General features: G+C 39.4%; 1 protein-coding gene and 1 long non-coding RNA gene across 4 annotated transcripts in view; one reads left to right on the top strand and one right to left on the bottom strand.

Annotated features, from left to right (window-relative positions):
- The window catches only part of LOC123982746 (stonustoxin subunit beta-like), an 868592-nt gene that overhangs the window by 27802 nt on the left and 822776 nt on the right, over positions 1-18014 (bottom strand). The window lies entirely within an intron of this gene.
- Positions 8516-16383, top strand: LOC123982749. 3 transcript variants are annotated; one of them, XR_006828054.1, is made up of 8 exons: positions 8516-8666; positions 10016-10147; positions 11466-11510; positions 14494-14558; positions 14689-14727; positions 14818-15030; positions 15145-15606; positions 15850-16383. It is a non-coding gene; the product is annotated as an uncharacterized LOC123982749 (long non-coding RNA). The 3 variants fall into 3 exon arrangements; XR_006828053.1 differs by having other exon boundaries at positions 14504-14558; XR_006828052.1 differs by lacking the exons at positions 11466-11510; positions 14494-14558; positions 14689-14727; ... (1 more) ...; positions 15145-15606; positions 15850-16383 and adding an exon at positions 10411-10712.

Raw genomic sequence — 18014 nt, forward strand, 5'->3', positions numbered from 1 at the left:
ACACACTCCCCCATGTGAATGGGGAGTATCAGTAGGGCTGGGCAATAAAACAATAATGATAATTATTACGACATAACTTTCCTCAGTAACAATATAACAGATATTAATAAATGTTTGATTTAATTAATTTGAATCACAAACAAATCAGCACTTAATTTTTCTATTAAGATATTTATTTTGTTGAGGAAAAGGGACTGAAAAAAAAGATTTTACTTAATCATAATTGTTTTGAATGTTTTACCTTAGACTTGTTGAGTGATCCACTGTTTGGCATCAAGGGTTTGTTCTGGCAAAAGAAATAGTTTAAAACCCCAATTAACCAGCTGGCTTTTTCAACTTTCACTCAGGAGCAAAAATCTGCCTTTAAATTTGAAAAAAATAACGATTTGACGTTTATCATGAGAATAATCGATATTGAATGATATGAAATGCTTTATCGTGATAAAGGTTTTGGCTGTATGGCCCAGCCCTAAGTACCAGCACCTACATTTACCACTTCCAAGCAGTAATTATAGGTGGTGGCTGAAAATGTTACCAGAATGCATGAAATGAAGTGGCCTTCAAGCAAAAGTCGTTTCGACCTATAATCATTTCACGCTAACATTACTTTCCAGCTAACTTCGAGCTAACAGTCGTCTTGAGCCAACACTAATTTCCTAGCTTAGCCATTTTCCAGCTAAGTCGTTCCAAGCAGTTGTCTTCTAGCTAATTTGGTTTGAGCTATAGTCGTTTCCTGTCTTTTCGAGTAAAACTAGTTTCGAGGTAACATTCGTTTCAAGCTAACATTTGTTTCGAGATATCATCGAGCAAACGGTAGTTTTGAGCTAACCTCAAGCTAACAGTTGTTTTGAGCTAACATCCAGCTAACAGTCCTTTCCAGCAATCATTTTAAACGAAGCTGTTTCGAGCTAAAGTTGTTTCAGGCGATTGTTTTGATTGAACAGTCGTTATGAGCAAACAGTCATTTAAATCTTTGTCATTCCAAACCAAAGTCATTTCAAACAAAGTTGTTTTGAGTGAACGATTGGTTCAAATTGAAGGGGCTTTGGCACCGGGATGGCACAGACTCCCAGACATCACGACTGTATCAGTCGGTTTTTTACATCCAAAATTCGTCTTTGGAAACCATTTCGGGTTAGCTTTAGTCAGGTCATTAGGCAATGGGATGCCAAAACCCCTCGCAGCCCACCTCCATCAACCCGCAGGTTGCTCTAGTCTGGGATTTTGCACTGGGATGTCAGGATCTCCAGGATCTCATTTGTACCAGTCCAGCAACTTACACCCAGATAGCAAACTGACTCGGATCCGCAACAGAGGTATCACAGGGTCTGGAATGAATCCACAGAATGGATCCGCAAAACGGGTCTGTATCGGAGTCCAGTTACACGGACAGATAAGGATTGCAGATCCGGAACAGATCTGGCCCATACCCTACCCGGATCCAATCTGGACCCGTTCATGAAGTGTCTCATCCAGCCCGGATCCGATCCGGACCCGTTCAGGTCTGGCCCAGATCCAATCCGGAACTGTTAATGAAGTAGCTTATCTGGCCTGGATACAAATTGGATCCGTTCATAAAGTGGCTCATCTGGCCAAAACTAGCTACAGAAATATCTAAAATCTAGCTGACTAACATCTACTATTCTGTATAAAAGCTTAAATACTTCTTATAACCTGTCTATCCTTTAAGCCAACCTGAGGTTCTTAAGTTAAATGCTTTTACTGTGAAGAAGCAGAAAATAGGAATATTGGGTTTGTATTAGTAAATTAATGCAGCTCTGCTACAGCTGAAAGACAGCCATCAGTTATCAGTGATGCTTAAATCAGTTTGCAGATTCTGGAGCTCTGACAGTGTGGCTGTGAATTCGCCACGGGCTTCGGACACTGCACAAACGTGTTAATCATCATTTCCTGTGTCCCCTTTGTGGTGCTACATAGCACAACGAATATAACTTAACATGTAGATGTGTTCGGGGCGGGACTGTTATGAAGCACGTAAAGTTTGTTGCACATGTGAGCATGTACACTGAAGTTACAACAACTTCCTGTTTCACAGCGAATCATCGATATTGGACGGCATTCCCATGGCATGGCGTCCATTTCACAAAAACTCACCGTTTGTACAACGTTTAATTGTCAATGGCTTTAGAGTAGACAGGGAAAATCTGATTCTCTAGGAAGAGTTCATTAGTATGGAATGTGTAAAAATCCAAAAATAACCATAAAATCAAAATGGCCGACTTCCTGTTGTGTTTAGGGCATCGCTCCAAGAGGCTTTTTTGTACATCTGGACATGATAAATGTGCCACAGAAATTTCGTACATGTAGGTAAAACATGCCATGGGGGCTGCTTCGTTGAAAGTCACTTCCTATTGCCAGTAGGTGGTGCTATGACTATGGGTGAATGTTGTCTTGTACATGTGTTCAGGGCAGGACTCTTATCAAACATGTAAACTCAGATGTACAGATGTGAGCATGTACAGTCAAGTTAGAACAACTTCCTGCGTCATGGCGAAGAGTTTAACTTTGCCGCCACGCCACCGCCACACTGTTAACTGCAAAGTCACGAGTTTTACAACATTGCTTCATAAATGCGTTAAAATGTACAACCTGCTAGGAGTAATACATTACAGTATAAAATGTTTCGTGTCCTGTTGCCAGCAGGTGGCGCTGTGACGTTGAGTGAATATTGGCATATGGATGTGTTTAGGGTGGGACTTCTATTAAACGTGTAAAATTTCGTACAGATCTGAGCATGTACAGTAAACTTCCTGTGTCATGGCGAAGCATGGCACTTCGGCGCCACGCCCCTGCCAAGCCATTAACCGAAAATTCACAAGTTTTACAACATGGTCTCATCAATGTGTTAAGGGTTTCCTGGGACAGTTTTGAAGTTCATATGTCCAACCTGCTCGGAGTAGTACATTACAGCGTAAAACATGTCATTTCCTGTTGCCAGCAGGTGGCGCTATGACTTTGAGTGAATATTGGCATATGGATGTGTTCAGGGCGGGACTCTTACAATGTATTCCAAATTTTTATTTTATTTATTTTATTTAAAGTCATGGTTAATAACAATACAATAATAAATACATTTGCTAAGGCTGACACGACCCCGAGCCACATAGCTCAGCCCCAGCACAAATCAACAGCACACAAAGTTACATAAACTCACAAGGTTACACAGAAAAAGACACAAGATGTACAATGTGAACTACTCACAATGAAACATAACAAACATTTACCAATCAATTAAATTAAAAGCAGGTCAAAAATCTCAGATAAAATATCTGGATTAGTGATTGCAAAGCTGAGTATCTTTTAACTGCCATTTCAAGTTTGATTTAAACATACTGATGGAGTTGCTGCTCCTTTCATCGTCAGATGGGGTGTTCCACTGGTTTGTTGCTTTTAACTGAAAAAGCAGACTGGCCATATGCAGTACGACGGAATGGTATGACACAGTCCCGAGTAGAGGAGATTCTAAAGGACCTAATTGATTTTACTGAGCGAGTAAACACAAAATCACAAAGTGGAGGAGCCGAGCCATTTAAGGTTTTATATACTAAACACAAATTAGAAAATAATATAAAATTATCAAAACTAAACAAATTATATTTCTGAAGTATTCTGCAATGATGATAGTGATTAGGTTTTTTATCCAAAATTTTGAGAAGACTCCAAAGGTTTAATAGTTGTTTCACCAGCCTATCCCCAACATGTAATGCAGTAAGACATGTGTGAAAGGATCATGCCATGCATAAATATTCTAGCTGCATCAAATGATATACAGTTTCTAATATGTCTAAATGTAAATACATTGTACTTAATGGTTTTAACCATATTTTTGACATGTTTCTTCAAATTCAAATTTCAATCCAAGGTCACACAAGATATTGCAAATCAGTGACTATGTCAATCCTTTCACCATTAACAAAAATGTCAGTGGGAGTAGGTTGTGTCAAAGAGTTAGAAAAAAACATACCCTTTGTCTTATTTACATTCAGACTAAGACATGATTGATCAAGCCACCGTGAGATCTTTTTCAATGCACTTGTTAACTTGGCTGCTACCAGTTCAGCTGTTTTTGCATGTGTGTATATAACAGTGTCATCTGCATACATTTACAGGTCTACATCTTGACACTGTTCAGAAAGATCATTAATATATAAACTGAACAATAATGGACCTAGCACTGACCCTTGTGGAACACCCATTGTGCACTTCATGTAAGTGGAAACTTTAACACAGTGCGTTCTGTTAGATAAATATGAAGACAATCCATGCCAGTGTTCTAGATTAAAAATTAAATTTGGAGAGCTTTGATATTAACACGTCATGATCAACTGTATTAAATGCTTTACTTAGATCAAAAAATACAGCACCAACTACTCCTCCTTTGTCGAGCCTAGATTTAATATGCTCTATCAAGTGCAAGGTAGCAGTTTCCGTAAAATGATTTATTCTAAAGCCAAACTCCATACAATGTAGACCAAACTTGCTTGTGTTAAGAAACGATGTTAGTTGCTCAATTACAATTTTCTCTGCAATTTTGGAAAGTACTGGCAGTATGCTTATAGGTCTATAGTTCCTGGCATCATGGCGCTCTCCAGATTTAAAAACAGGTGTGACAATGGCACATTTCCAGTCATTAGGTTAAGACACTATGTCTGAACGGCAAGTTTATCAAATGGGTAATAGGGGCCGGGTGTTACGTCCCCGGCTTGTCTAGGGGTGTGGGACGAACAAAAAGATAATTAAACCGGGTGGAAAAACCAAGGAGGACTCAAAACATGCGTCAAGTTAATGTATTTATTCTTAATCAAAAATAACAAAAAGGCGTTTAATCAACGAAAAACGATCTCTGCCCACACAAGAGACATGGCGACTTATATAAAGTAAATAAACAACATAGGATGCAACACAATGGGCCACACAGTCTCCACAGCTGCCCCGTTCGCATTTGTTTATTGGGAGAGGTTTTTCTGTTACAATGGCAACCGGTAAACTGAAGTTGTAAGCACCCAAACCTTACTGTGTTTTCCTCTATTTTATTAACCTAATAGAACCAATCCAATATTAATGTGCCGACTGTGCTTACTATAAAAGGTGCAACGTCTGCAGGTTTGAGAAAGGAGGATGGTTGGTGTGTGCAACTAACCGACTGTTCAGCAGATGCACAACAAATACAAGCTTTGAATCTGCAGGTCTTGGCAGCACAGCAAAACGGGCATGGGTTTTCTCTAGTATTTTTAGTATGAGAGTCTCTAGTCTTTTTGCAGGTAATCCATTTAAAATGAGCCAACTTATTCTAATTTCTATGGCAACCGGCAGCGCTTGTAGAAGCAGTAACCGGTAGCGCCTTCAAACTTCGCTACACTTTCCCCTCAGCTTAATTGCCAATGCGTTACCTCTGACATAAATAAAGTCACTGGAAGATGAAGATGGGGTTTTTGGATTAAGGACCAGCAGACCACGATCCACCCGCCCCAAACAACCGGACTAGGCACCACGCGGGTGCAGCGATCGCTCAGAGGAGAGGAAAGAGAGCCAGGAGAGGAGCCATGCTGGCCCAGCTTGGACTTAATTCTGCTCCTAAAGATGCAGTCTGGACAAAATGTGACTCATGTTGACCAAACAACTGAATTCAGAGACTGTTTTGTCCACATTGTTACAGAGACCTGCCCTATCGACATCCCCGATCAAGCACTTGGCAGTTGGTCCATGTTTCGAGCTGTCAGCGCCAAGACTCTGGCAAGATGAGCAGAAGTGGACTATGTGTTTTACATTGATGATGCTTGGTGCACAAACGCAGTCGAGATGGACTCTTCAGTACAATACAATACATGTTCGGGGTGTATAGCATACGTAAGCCTATATGTTTATAGCTTATGTGTATAAATAACTGTAGAAATTGTTTTATTGTATATTATATTTAGTATAGGCCTAAAATTTATTATGTTGTGTGTTGAAGGAACTACAAAACCTCTCTGTTGTCTGTAAGCAAGCCACAGACCGAAGGCTCCCGTCCTCATAAGAAAACCACTCCAGACCTTTTTAGTTGCCTATAGTTAGAGAGATGGGATCTTACTTTGGTTCTAATTAAATCACACCAATGTAAGATTTGATCTGCAAAATTGTTGCATCCATTAAGCTATACGAAACTACCTATTATTGCGTTGTATATAGTTTATCTAAAGAAACGCCTATCATGACCACTTAGTTTTCCACTCAGAATCCTGAATGCTGCAGATTTTCTTATCCTTTAGGCATATTTTATTTATTTTTATAGTAGGCCCACTTTAATCTTTTATTTCTCTATGGTCTTTTAACGCACATTCTTGGTGTTCTTTCATTGGATTATTTCTAAAGCACTTTGAATTTCCACTTTGTATGCATTGTGCTTTATAAATAAACTTGCCTTGCCACTATTCCCTTTACACATTTGTTAGACAATGTCATTGTTTGGAAATAATGACTGTAGACAGGTAAATTGTAGCTTATACAGTCATAGTGAGAAGTTTGCTCTATGAGGCAGGTTGCAGGTTCACGTCCCCATTGAACAGGTTATCATTTGTGGAAGGTCCTAACTCGCTCCTGGTAAAATGAGTAAAACTAAGGACTTTCATTTTGCAAAATGAAAGGGCTGGTTTTGACTGAGATAGCTGTGTTGTAGCTACATTTTAAGTAAATAACGTCTGGGTTTCCCCCTACTTTTATTAACAAATTAGAACTAATCCAGCACAATCCAAACATAATGCAAGACGTCCACTAGGTGGCACTCACACACTACCAATAAATTAGACATTTTAAGGATTTGGCTACAGTACACATGCATTTTTGTATATTTTAATTTCTAGAGAAATTCGTTTGTATCAGGCTCGAAAGACTTAATGCGTATACATCCGAACCAACAATTTATTTATGTATCAAGTCACCAACATGCTTAGGCCTACTTCCTTCAGGACATTCTTGGTTTGGATGCAGCAGCACAGATGATCAGACCACTGGAGGCAGGTGTGTTCCTACACGATGTACCTTGAAACCTGGTGTGGTACAACTTTCGAAGAGCATATCTGATTATCTTTTCAGTCATCTTCATGACATTGGGACTTCCTGTCCCGTGGAAAGACGCAGCCCTACCACAGCTGGGTCTCCATCCACTTTCATAATTTGAAGCACATATTTGAAAATTTGGCTAAAAGATATGCGAGTCTGTGCTCATTCCCATCTGCTGTGTTACAAAAATAAAGAAGGGCACTCTCCTAATCAAGGATGGAGTTATGAACTGCTGCAGGTTCAAACTTGCCACCTAAAATGTCAAGTACTCTACAGGTGCGTCTCATAAAATTATAATATAGTGGAAAATTCATCATTTTTAAATATTTTTTCAAAAAGTGAAACTTTTATATATTCTAGATTCATTACACATGAAATTAAATATTTCAGGCTTGAAATGATAAACTTGATGAAAAAAGTCAACAGAAGAACATCTTAACATTTAATTAAACAGTTAAAGGAAGTGAAACGCTGTGTTTATTCTTTGAAATTCATTTTGGTGGTTTTCTGTTCATTAATTTCTACAACTCAAGGAGGTTTATTTTTAACAGTTTTTAGATATGTTTAAAGATATGTTGGCTACTGAAATCACCTTTCTAAAGATGGAGGACTTTTTCAGAATAAGCCCAGTTACCAGTTTAGGAAAACTAAATAAAATAAAAAAATTCAGTATGATAGGCCTAACCGTTCTAAAATGAATCCTTGCTGGTTCATTAAGTGTAGATGCAGCAACTGTTAATTTGAAGAGCTGGTGATTCAGCTGTGTTCATATGTGTGGCTGTTGCATAGTTCTTGGTTGAACTGGACTGCATTGTAGCATATTTATCTTAATTTGATACCCATACATATGAGCCCACCTCATAAACTTGCAAAATGTACGGAGGTAAAATTTAGGCTACACTCTTTTCATTCATGTAGGCCTACAGAGGCTACATTTCATTTGGTCACGGTATAACCTAAATAAAGGGATACTCTTTAAATCTGGATACTTTTGCAAAATCAAAACGACAAAGACCACAATTTTGTCTTGTTTTACCTGTGTAATTGTAGAATTTACAAATTGGCATAATACATGTATCGATTAGAATATGATAATGATACCAAATGATATGGTATATATATATATTTATGATAAGATGTTCTGTAAGGGACTTCTGTGTGGAATCTTCCTGGTTAACTGAGTTTATGGGATTAGTAGTTCCTTTACTCATTTAAAAAGGATGTACACATTGTACCTTTGTCTTTTTCCTGGTCATCCTGTAATTTTTTTGTGCTGATTCAAATGTTTTGTGGTCACGATTCACATCATAGCCGGTTGGATTGGCTCAAGGCTTAAAACTCTTTATAGGCTTTTGGGGAAATCAATGGGGAATTTAACAGTTACTTCCGGAACGGATCTAAGGGGGCGTCACTTTTAAACTAACAACACAGTTTGTTTTTAATCAAAACACGAGAGTAGAACGACGAACAACGACTGTCGCACTTTTGTTTTAAAAGATGGCTCGGCTAAACTTTCTTTCCCAGTACAAGTGGACACTAGATGACTGCACTCGTCTTCTGCAGACAGATTACGCTGGGCCTGCTGTGTTGGAATCCACATTAACCAGGTGAGAGTTTGGGTTATTGAGACCTTGCTGTAATTAGTAATTGCTCAAGAAATGGAGTTTCTTTACAATATTGATAGTGAATGTCAAGTTGAACCAGTGACTGGGTTAACGTTAACCATGTGAAAGCTACTGGATATATAATTTTGTAAGAGGCTGACCATATCTTCTGTAGGCTAGATCGGTAAAGTTAGAAATATATTCACAGATTCTAACTTCCGGGATCAAAAACTCGTAAGCAAAACGTGTTTAAAACACAAACGACGCCTCTTTAGTATCGTAGTTTAGTAGACAACAAGCTACAGGTACATTTTCATCTAAATGAGTCTTCCAACGAGCGGCACAAATAAAATTGCTCTCTACGTGCAGCCTGTGAGACGAGAGCGCAGGGACCGTCTACAAAGTGCAACGCCGAAAACACACTGCAGAAATATTCAATAACTTCACACTTATACAATGTAGTGCCCCCAAAATCACCTTACACATTCATGATATACTGCTGGTTATACTACAACACTTAGTTTGGGGGGGAAAAATACTTTTGCATACCTAATATTAAGTAGGCCTATTTTTAATATTCAATAACTTCACTGTTATATGGTAGTATCCAGTCAATTTCCGTATTTTCAACGTATCTATTAAAAAAAAAAAAAGATCTCTGGGCGAATTTGAAAGTATGCTACGCTCCCCTCCGGTAAGCAGGTTGCAGTACAGAACATTAGCTACATCAGTGACAAGAAATCAGCGGCACAGTCATTCAGTCTATGGGCACAGCCAATAAACAAGCAACAGAGCAGCGCCAGGAGGGAAGGATGGCTGTGGCTGTATTTCACTTGAAAATACCACTTGAAAAATAGACAATTATTATAATAATTATAGACACTGGTATTTCCCTTATTTTCAAATCCCATCTTGACAGGTATGGTCAACAGCTGGTAAAATATATTTGCTGTCCTACATTTTGACTCTTCATAAAACATTTCGTAAACACTTTTTTTATTTTTTTATTTTTTTATTTTTTTATTTTTTTTGTACAACACTGGAGGCCAAATTGGACCACCAAGGGGGTCCTTGCCAGTCTCTTCCTTAGGTTTTTACCTGATTCATACAGTTAGTCAGCTCAAGAGCAAAGTAAACTGCTACTTAAGAATCTGGTCAAATTGCTTGAAACACTTTGTTCATAAACTAGTTTGGTTATGCATGAAGAAAATCATGAAAATGATTTGATGTTACATTTTAAAATTGGATTTAAAAAAAGTTTGACTTGAGACAAATGTGTTCAATGCATAACAGTGGTAATAACTTTTTAAAAGAAACCCAATGAAGTAATAACATTAATTATGCTAATGCAGATTACAGATTATTTCAGAATTCTGAGAGCAGTGGACCACTACGACGTCGACAAAGGTGCAGAGCAAGGTGTCAAATTACTTTTAAAGTATCACTTCTGAAGAATTCCATTCAGAGGATCACTTCACATATGGGTAAGTCTATCCTGTTAACTTGACATTTTGGTCTCTATTGTTTAGGCTTACTCTTTATGCATGTGTTATTCACTTTATGTACCCACTGTATATGTTTAGATAGTAATAAGTGATTACCACTGAACACACTTGCTATTAGATTCAACGTTATTGTCATTGCACGTCACTAGGTACAAAGCAACGAAATGCAGATATTACTGAAATGCATTTCGCAGCTTAGGTAGCAACATAGGTAATGGTTTTGTTTGTTGATGCTTTGTCAGATGCCACTGAACCTCGCCGGATCATTGTACCCCTGGATTTAGATCAAGATGAATTCCTGCATTCCTGCTGATTTGCACGCTCAGCAAGATTTTCAATTATGCAGAGTCAGTGGCCAAAGAATAGTCATTCCTCTGAACTTGAACACTATGAGCCCCAGTGAAATGCATCTGAATAATGCCTTGCGGAGGTCAAACCTGTACATTCGTCCACATGTAGGCAAATATGTGTGTTGAGATTTTCAGTACCATAATTAAATGTTGGTTGCAAAACCATTAACATAATAAAGCAGAAATTAGTTTCAGATCTGGTGGATCTTAGTATGTGTTTATATTTGGGTAATTGTAAATTTTAAGAGCAGACTATTTACATAGTCTATCTAAAGCAGGTAGATTTTACACCTTAAGGTGTAATAAGACTGAAATGTTTTATGGTGTATATAGATGGGTCATTAAATAGAACCTATCTAGTAATTCTGTTACATGAATTGTATGTGTTGTGACATGAGCGGTTAGTATATTAGTGTATTAATTAAACAGTAAGTGTGTAATCTCTTCAGGGTCCACCAAACGAGGTTTCGTTGGGCACTTTCGTCCAGGCCGCAGAGCTGTCAGTTCAGGCTCCAGCCACCACTTTCAGCCTGACCGCAGATGATGATAGAATTATTATTGTTTGTTTGTTTTTTATTTAAATACTCACTATTCACTTGGTCCAACTTACATAAGATCACACTGAACTTGTAGTAATGTTATCCTGGCAATTTAGAACAGATTACTGACGCAGTGGGAGATAACCCTGCATGCGCAACATCATTCTGACATTGTCATACACTAACAAAACATTACTTTTTTTTAATTAATTTTTTTTTTTTGGAAAAAAACAGGACCATGCAGGAAGAGATTCATACCACATGTGGATGAACATATAACATCTACCTTGTTGAATACTTCTACTTACACCATATTCTGAGAAATATAAGGTCATAAACTTAACAATCCATAGAAAATTTATATAACGCACGAAATGCACATAATTCTGATTTGCCACTCATTCGCAGGACCGCCAGTCCAGGCTTCACCCGCCACTTTCTGCATGGCTGCAGGTAATTTATTATATTTTTTTTTTTTAACCCATGGGACGAGATTGGGTTCCCGAGATCGATACAAGATTTTAACACGTGCTGAATTATATAAAGATTTTGAGCATTGACCTCTTCATGGCCCGCCCACAGTCAGGTCCTGGTAGAATCTTTTGGTATGTGCACACAACTGCTATGTTAACTTCATCCTCATATGATACATTGTTTGAAAGCTAAAATCCTCATGATTCGACCGATGAAAACCATTTAAAGATACAGTCACCACAGTGGGTCCAATCAGTGCTTCTGTCAGACCAGCCAGTACAATCAAAATTGATGCAGCTCGGCTACGAAGCCTCACAGTAACTTAATCCACCAATCGATTATAATCAAACAAAAACTTTCTTGTTACGTTGTTAAAGGTCCAGATGATCCAATCCAGTAAAAACATACACTAGGACATACACTTAGAAAAACCTGTGTAAAATAGTCGTTTTTCATGGTACTGGTATGAAATTTAAACTTGGACTGAAAATGCTTGCTACTTCGTGTTCCTACCTACTTGCACTCTGTTTGCCCGTTCATCTATCCGAAACCAATGGGGGCGGAGTGGTAGTGGGTTGTTAAACTCTCAAATGCCGAGTGTCGTGGAAATTGTATTCCTGGTGAGAGGTTGAGCAAATAATTGAGTTACAACCACACATCTCATTAGGCCGTTATTTTCACCATATCTATAAACAAAAAGTTGGAAAAGTTCGAGCAGATAACAAATAACCAACAGCCAAAGATCAGTCTGCTGGAGGAACTACAACCCTTAGATTTGGGGAAAGTAATTTGGTTGGTTATGATGCTCTCCAGTGATGTTACATTTATGGCACAGCATGTTTTTGGCATCACCCCTAAAACCCTGTTAATATGACCTCAGAGTCATTATAGGTAGAATTGTTCATGTTTGCCTTTTGTGTCTTTTATTTGCACATTAAAATCCAAACATAAACGTCTCCTCATCAGCTTAACAGGACTAGTTTGCATCACTAATTTGCTTTACTAACCTCAGCTCCTCCAGTCACCACCATCCTTTCTTTTCCTAACAACCAGACTCAGACTCACCTGAAAACTGAAATAATTGAATCAGTCTGTACAGGACGGAGCTGCAGGCTACGCCAGTTTAGTCTCAGTTTGTACCTGATGTTCTCAACATTGGACAAGTAGGCAGTAATAAAATACATCTACCAGTTACTTTCTATAAATTGAGCTAATGTTCAGTTACATAGCAGCCAAAAGACGCAGCCTACTGTATAATATATTAAGCTTCCCTGTTCAGCTGCGCAGTCTGAAGGAGAGGGGAGTTGTTTGCTAGCGCTAACAGGCTTCACTTTTCCAGCAGGTGGGAAAATGACAGCAACAACTTTTCTTGGTCTTGAGAAGCTAACGCACTGTAACGGACACATTACATTTTCTGACAGAATATTATAATTTTCCTCCGCTTGCGGTCACCGTCACTTTCTGCCACTCGGACAATCAAACACTCGCTACGCATCTCCCGATTCCTTACAAGAGTTACACTAACACCATCTGTCAGGTAGATTTTCTGCATAAAACGAGGAGAAGAAGCTAGCCAAGCATTGAGTGTTGCTGTGTGCATGAAAACATTTGTAGCCCATAGTTGAATGATCATGGGAAATTTTAGTAGCAGCGGTCCTGATTCGGCAGCGGCACTCTGCCATTCCTGAATGCATATAGGGGGAAACCCTGGCTTCTGTGTGCTAGCTGTAGTCTAAAATTATAGGCTAATGTTACATAACTTTACCTGATAGGCCTTCATCTAATTTTGCGGGGATGCTCTAACATGCAAATTCCCTTTTCTTGATGTCTTATTTAGTAAACTGTTATAGATTCTGGAAACTCTCAAACAGCGAGGATCAGTCTCTCTTCCAATGATTTGTGCTGCGCTTTGTGTACAAAAAGTGTAAGACAATTCAACTTTGGCGGGCATGTGCGTGAGGCAACCACTACACCTCACTCTAACAGGGACACTTGCTACTAAACGTAGACTGTTTATGCTGCTCCCTGATAAAAGAAAAATGTTTCTGCTGATGCCTGTTCAGGAAAGGAAAAACAAGAACATATTTATATATGAAGGTGACTGTTAAGATCGTGGGTCTATAACAAGCAAGATAAAGGTAACGCCCTGGCAGTGGCAAATAGCTTTGGTTTAATATTTGACTTGATTACAAGTCATTAAATTGAGATTTACAATAAATATTTTATTGCTAATGTGTGAAGTGAATTGGTTTACTGCTGGTAAAAGGCACCTGATTTGTATAAAATGTCTGCAAACTACGTTATTGCACTTTTGTTTATATAGCAGTACTTTTAAATTAAGAGTGCGCTATACACTACTTTAGAATTCATTATTCAATTTTGCGAGTAACAATGCCATTAATCGTCATTGCCCAGCACTAATTTATACCCTACGTGGGTTACGGAGCTCAATTTGGTTGTGAGGGTGATTCCGACCAGAGTTCACTCCGTGACAGAGTGGAAGTGGCGAGGTCTAGTTTTGGAATGGCCCTTAGTCAGTGCAGCTCTGTCATTCTGTACTGGTCTCGGATCTGCTTCTCCTGTTGATGAAATTATTAAATCATCCCTGCTGAGTCATGATTTAGTCTTCCCTTCACTTTTATGTATTTTGTTTGGGGAAGTAACCTCTTTAAATGTGCATGTGGCACCTTTTCACCTCAATAATAAATTATTTAATTTTAACTCTGTATCTCACTTGGTCCCGGTTACTTAGGATCACACTGAATCAAGAATGTAGTAATGTTATCCTGGCGATTTAGAACAGATTACTGACGCAGGGGGAGATAACTCTGCATGCGCAACATCATTCTGACATCAAGTCACGCAGCAAAAAAAACATTCTGTTCCTAGAACAAACAAGAGCACACAGGAACAGATTCATATATGTGCATGTAATGCACATAAAATAAATCTGATTTGCCAGTCATTCACAGGACCACCAGTCCAGGCTCCAGCCAGCGCTGGTAGCCATAATCCTGAGGATATGAGGTTTGCTTGTCTTTCCGTTGGTTGAAATATTCATGGTAAATTTGCCGAAAACCGTTTGTGTGCTGTTGGCTGATCCCAATATTTGAACTGCCTTTCCTAATCATCATATTGCATCTTCTGTGGGACTTAGGGAAGACATCTACATGGACTCAGGTGCAACAGCCCCAATGTATGCAAATGTAGGATTTCTATCTAAATTTGTATACCCTGTATAGCCTGACTGTGCGTGTGGTCACTGTTTTATTTTCTGTGTTCTCAGGATGTCAGATGTTTGGCTGAGATTTTTAAATACTTTCAAAATGACCATCTAGACCTCAGTTGCATTATCAGTCATTGCCAGGCGCAAAAACATTCTTCAGAGTGCATGTGTTGCTCTAAGCAGGAGCTATTTTGCCTTGCATAAACTGCCACATATCGAGTTCGTTGGGGAGATGGCAGAAGATTACGGAGGTTCAAGGAGAGAGTATTTCAGGTAAATTCAAAATTTTATGCATCCTGCTCAAAAGGTTATGGGAACATTGGTACCTATGCAGATGTGCCATTATTTTAAAAACCATATCTGAGATATTTTATGTTTCTGTTACAGACTCGTCATGATTGAACTACAGGAAAAGATGGGCATCTTCCAAGGAAGACCGGGGTGGCTGCTTTTCAGCTATGACCAACGGGCGCTGGCACAAAACAAGTTTTACACTGCGGGAAAGCTGGTGGCCTGGTCCATTATCCACAATGGACCAGGAATCCGATGCCTGAACAAAGACCTATTTCTGCTCATGTGTGGCCAGATAGTCTTGTTTTATGGATTTTTTTGGATTTAGGCCAGTATGGTCCAACAGTTCATTGCTGGGATGAATTCATGTGGCCAGATGTGGGAGATGGTGGTTGTGATGAACTGCAGAGAGTTCCTCCCACTGTTCACAAACGCAACACAGATAGAATGACATCAGGAACTTCTTCACAATATCCTGGAGTCCACGGGGCAGCAACCACAGAGAACAGGAGGAGGAGACTGTCTTCCAGTGGGAGTGCTGGCTGATGTCCATTCAAGGTGTGTAATACTAGCTGTTTGTAAGAAGTACAATTGAATATTTTCTATTTTTCTGCTACCATAGAAAAATTATGATCTTGATAGAAAGATGAATGAAGTGCCTCTCAAAAATGACTATGTATGGATACCTCTCACACACCTTGGAAACCACTGAATAGTGAATGTACATTCTCTTGAAGTTCTTGCATACAACTATAACTAGTTCCTTTAACGGCCATGTGGTTGTCCTGTTTGTATGTACAGTATGTGTCTCAGCAGAAGAGGACATGGATATTTCCTTTGAGGAGTTGCTGGTTTGTGACAGGGGCCGATTCTGTCCCTCCTCTTGGGTTCCCGCAGAAATGCCAGCTTGACTTCTATAATCAGGAAGATGGGAGCTGCCGCATTCCTTATTCATAGCCTTTGCCTCTTCCTCCCGAGAGGGGTTACAGAAGAAGAGGAGTTCAGAAGACTTATGTTCCTTACACTGAAAGGGTCTTTTGGTTTTGGGAAGGTGTGAGGGAGAACAAAAATGCATTCATATCATGGGATGTAGGCTTGGATTTTTCACCATCAATCAGATGTTGCGGCTGTATGCATTGGAAATCAGTTAGTTTATGTTTGTTTATGTTGGAGCGTTTACAAAGGAGACTGTTGATGGAACTAGATACATAATGTTATTAATTATAACCTTACCACCCTTGCCCTTCATACATGAAGGACAAGTTCCTTGCCCTTAAAGGGTCTCTTGGTTTTGGGAAGGTGTGATGGAAAACAAAGTGTTCATATTATGGTAAGTAGGCATTGGATTGTTTACATAAATTAAATGTCTTGAATGTATGCATTTGAATCTTTTTTTTTAAGTTTTTTTTTTTTTTTACTAGCATGATGAACAAATGGAATTGACATGTGTGTGTGTGTGTGTGTGTGTGTGTGGTGGGGTGATCATGGGTGATTTATATTCTGATGCAATTTACATTTTGTAGCTAAAATAAACAATGTATGTGTCCAATAGCCTACTTATGTTTAGTGATGGTGTGTAAGTGCCACGTAGAGGTTTGATTTGGTTAATGAAAGGAGGAACAACTCGGATGTAGTTAATTTAATATGCTGTAGGATTAAGTCAGAAAGGCATCCCTATATGCATTACACCGCCTCATAAAATCCCCTTATCTTGGTTTCAGTTAGACCAAAGCACAATAGCGAAATCTAAATTGATAGAATCTAGACTGAGTGTGGAAAATGGATCAGACCTAGCTGTGGTAGGGCTGTGCCATTCCACAGGACAGGAACTCCATCCACAATGTCACGAAGATGGCTGAAAAGATAATCAGATATGCTCTTTGTGGAAAAGTTGTACCAGACCAGGTTTCAAGGTGTATCATGTAGGAACACAGTTGCTTTTCTGCCTCCTTTGGTCTGACTGCCCGTTTTGCTGTGCTGCCAAGACCTGCAGATTCAAAGCTTGTATTTGTTGTGCATCTGCTGAACAGTCGGTTAGTTACACACACCAACCATCCTCCTTTCTCAAGCCTGCAGACGTTGCACCTTTTATAGTAAGCACAGTCGGCACATTAATATTGGATTGGTTCTATTAGGTTAATAAAATAGAGGAAAACACAGTAAGGTTTGGGTGCTTACAACTTCAGTTTACCGGTTGCCATTGTAACAGAAAAACCTCTCCCAATAAACAAATGCGAATGGGGCACAAACCTGCAACCCACAGAAACTCCACTTGTAAGGCGGCATCGTTAGCAGTGAGCTAACGCTTGTGTATTACTCTCTAAGGTATTGAGTATTTTTATGAGCTAAGGTAGGGAAGCTCATCCTTGTGCTGGGTTGGATTAATGTGGTCTGTTCTTGTTCTTTACTGATTGGGTGTTCAAATTGATTGGCTTTGGAAAAGACATGGTGGAGATCATTATCATTTACGCGTCTTGTAACGCGTTATGATACGCGTCATTGGGGACACTGAGCCCCGTAAAAAACGGCGTTACATGAGAATATAGAGCGACGTTTTTTTCGCTGCCTGCAGACCAACGAAAAATTCCACGGCGCTTTTTACAGCGTTTTGCTTTTTGGCGGCATCATGGCCGTTCAAACAGCACTTTTTACGAGGTAGGAAGGTGGCACATTGTGAGCCTTTTAGCGTTCCATAAACCACACAATGTAAGTAACAAAGTAAGCTACACAGACTAATGCAAGTAACCAGGGCAGGGTGGGTGAGTGAATGAGCGAGTGAACCGAGACCGAGAGCACTCCACTGGCTCTGCTTATACAGCCCACTAGTTGCCGCAGATCAGCCACAGCTGCGAGTTCCACCCAGCGTCACACTCAAGGTACAGGTACACACCTGCAGGGGAGAGACAGACACACCCACAGCAACACAAATGCCGCACACAGACCTCACGGGTCGTAACAGGGGAGTT

This window comes from Micropterus dolomieu, linkage group LG14 (genome assembly GCF_021292245.1).
Source record: "Micropterus dolomieu isolate WLL.071019.BEF.003 ecotype Adirondacks linkage group LG14, ASM2129224v1, whole genome shotgun sequence".
In the NCBI taxonomy this organism is placed as follows: Eukaryota; Metazoa; Chordata; class Actinopteri; order Centrarchiformes; family Centrarchidae; genus Micropterus; species Micropterus dolomieu.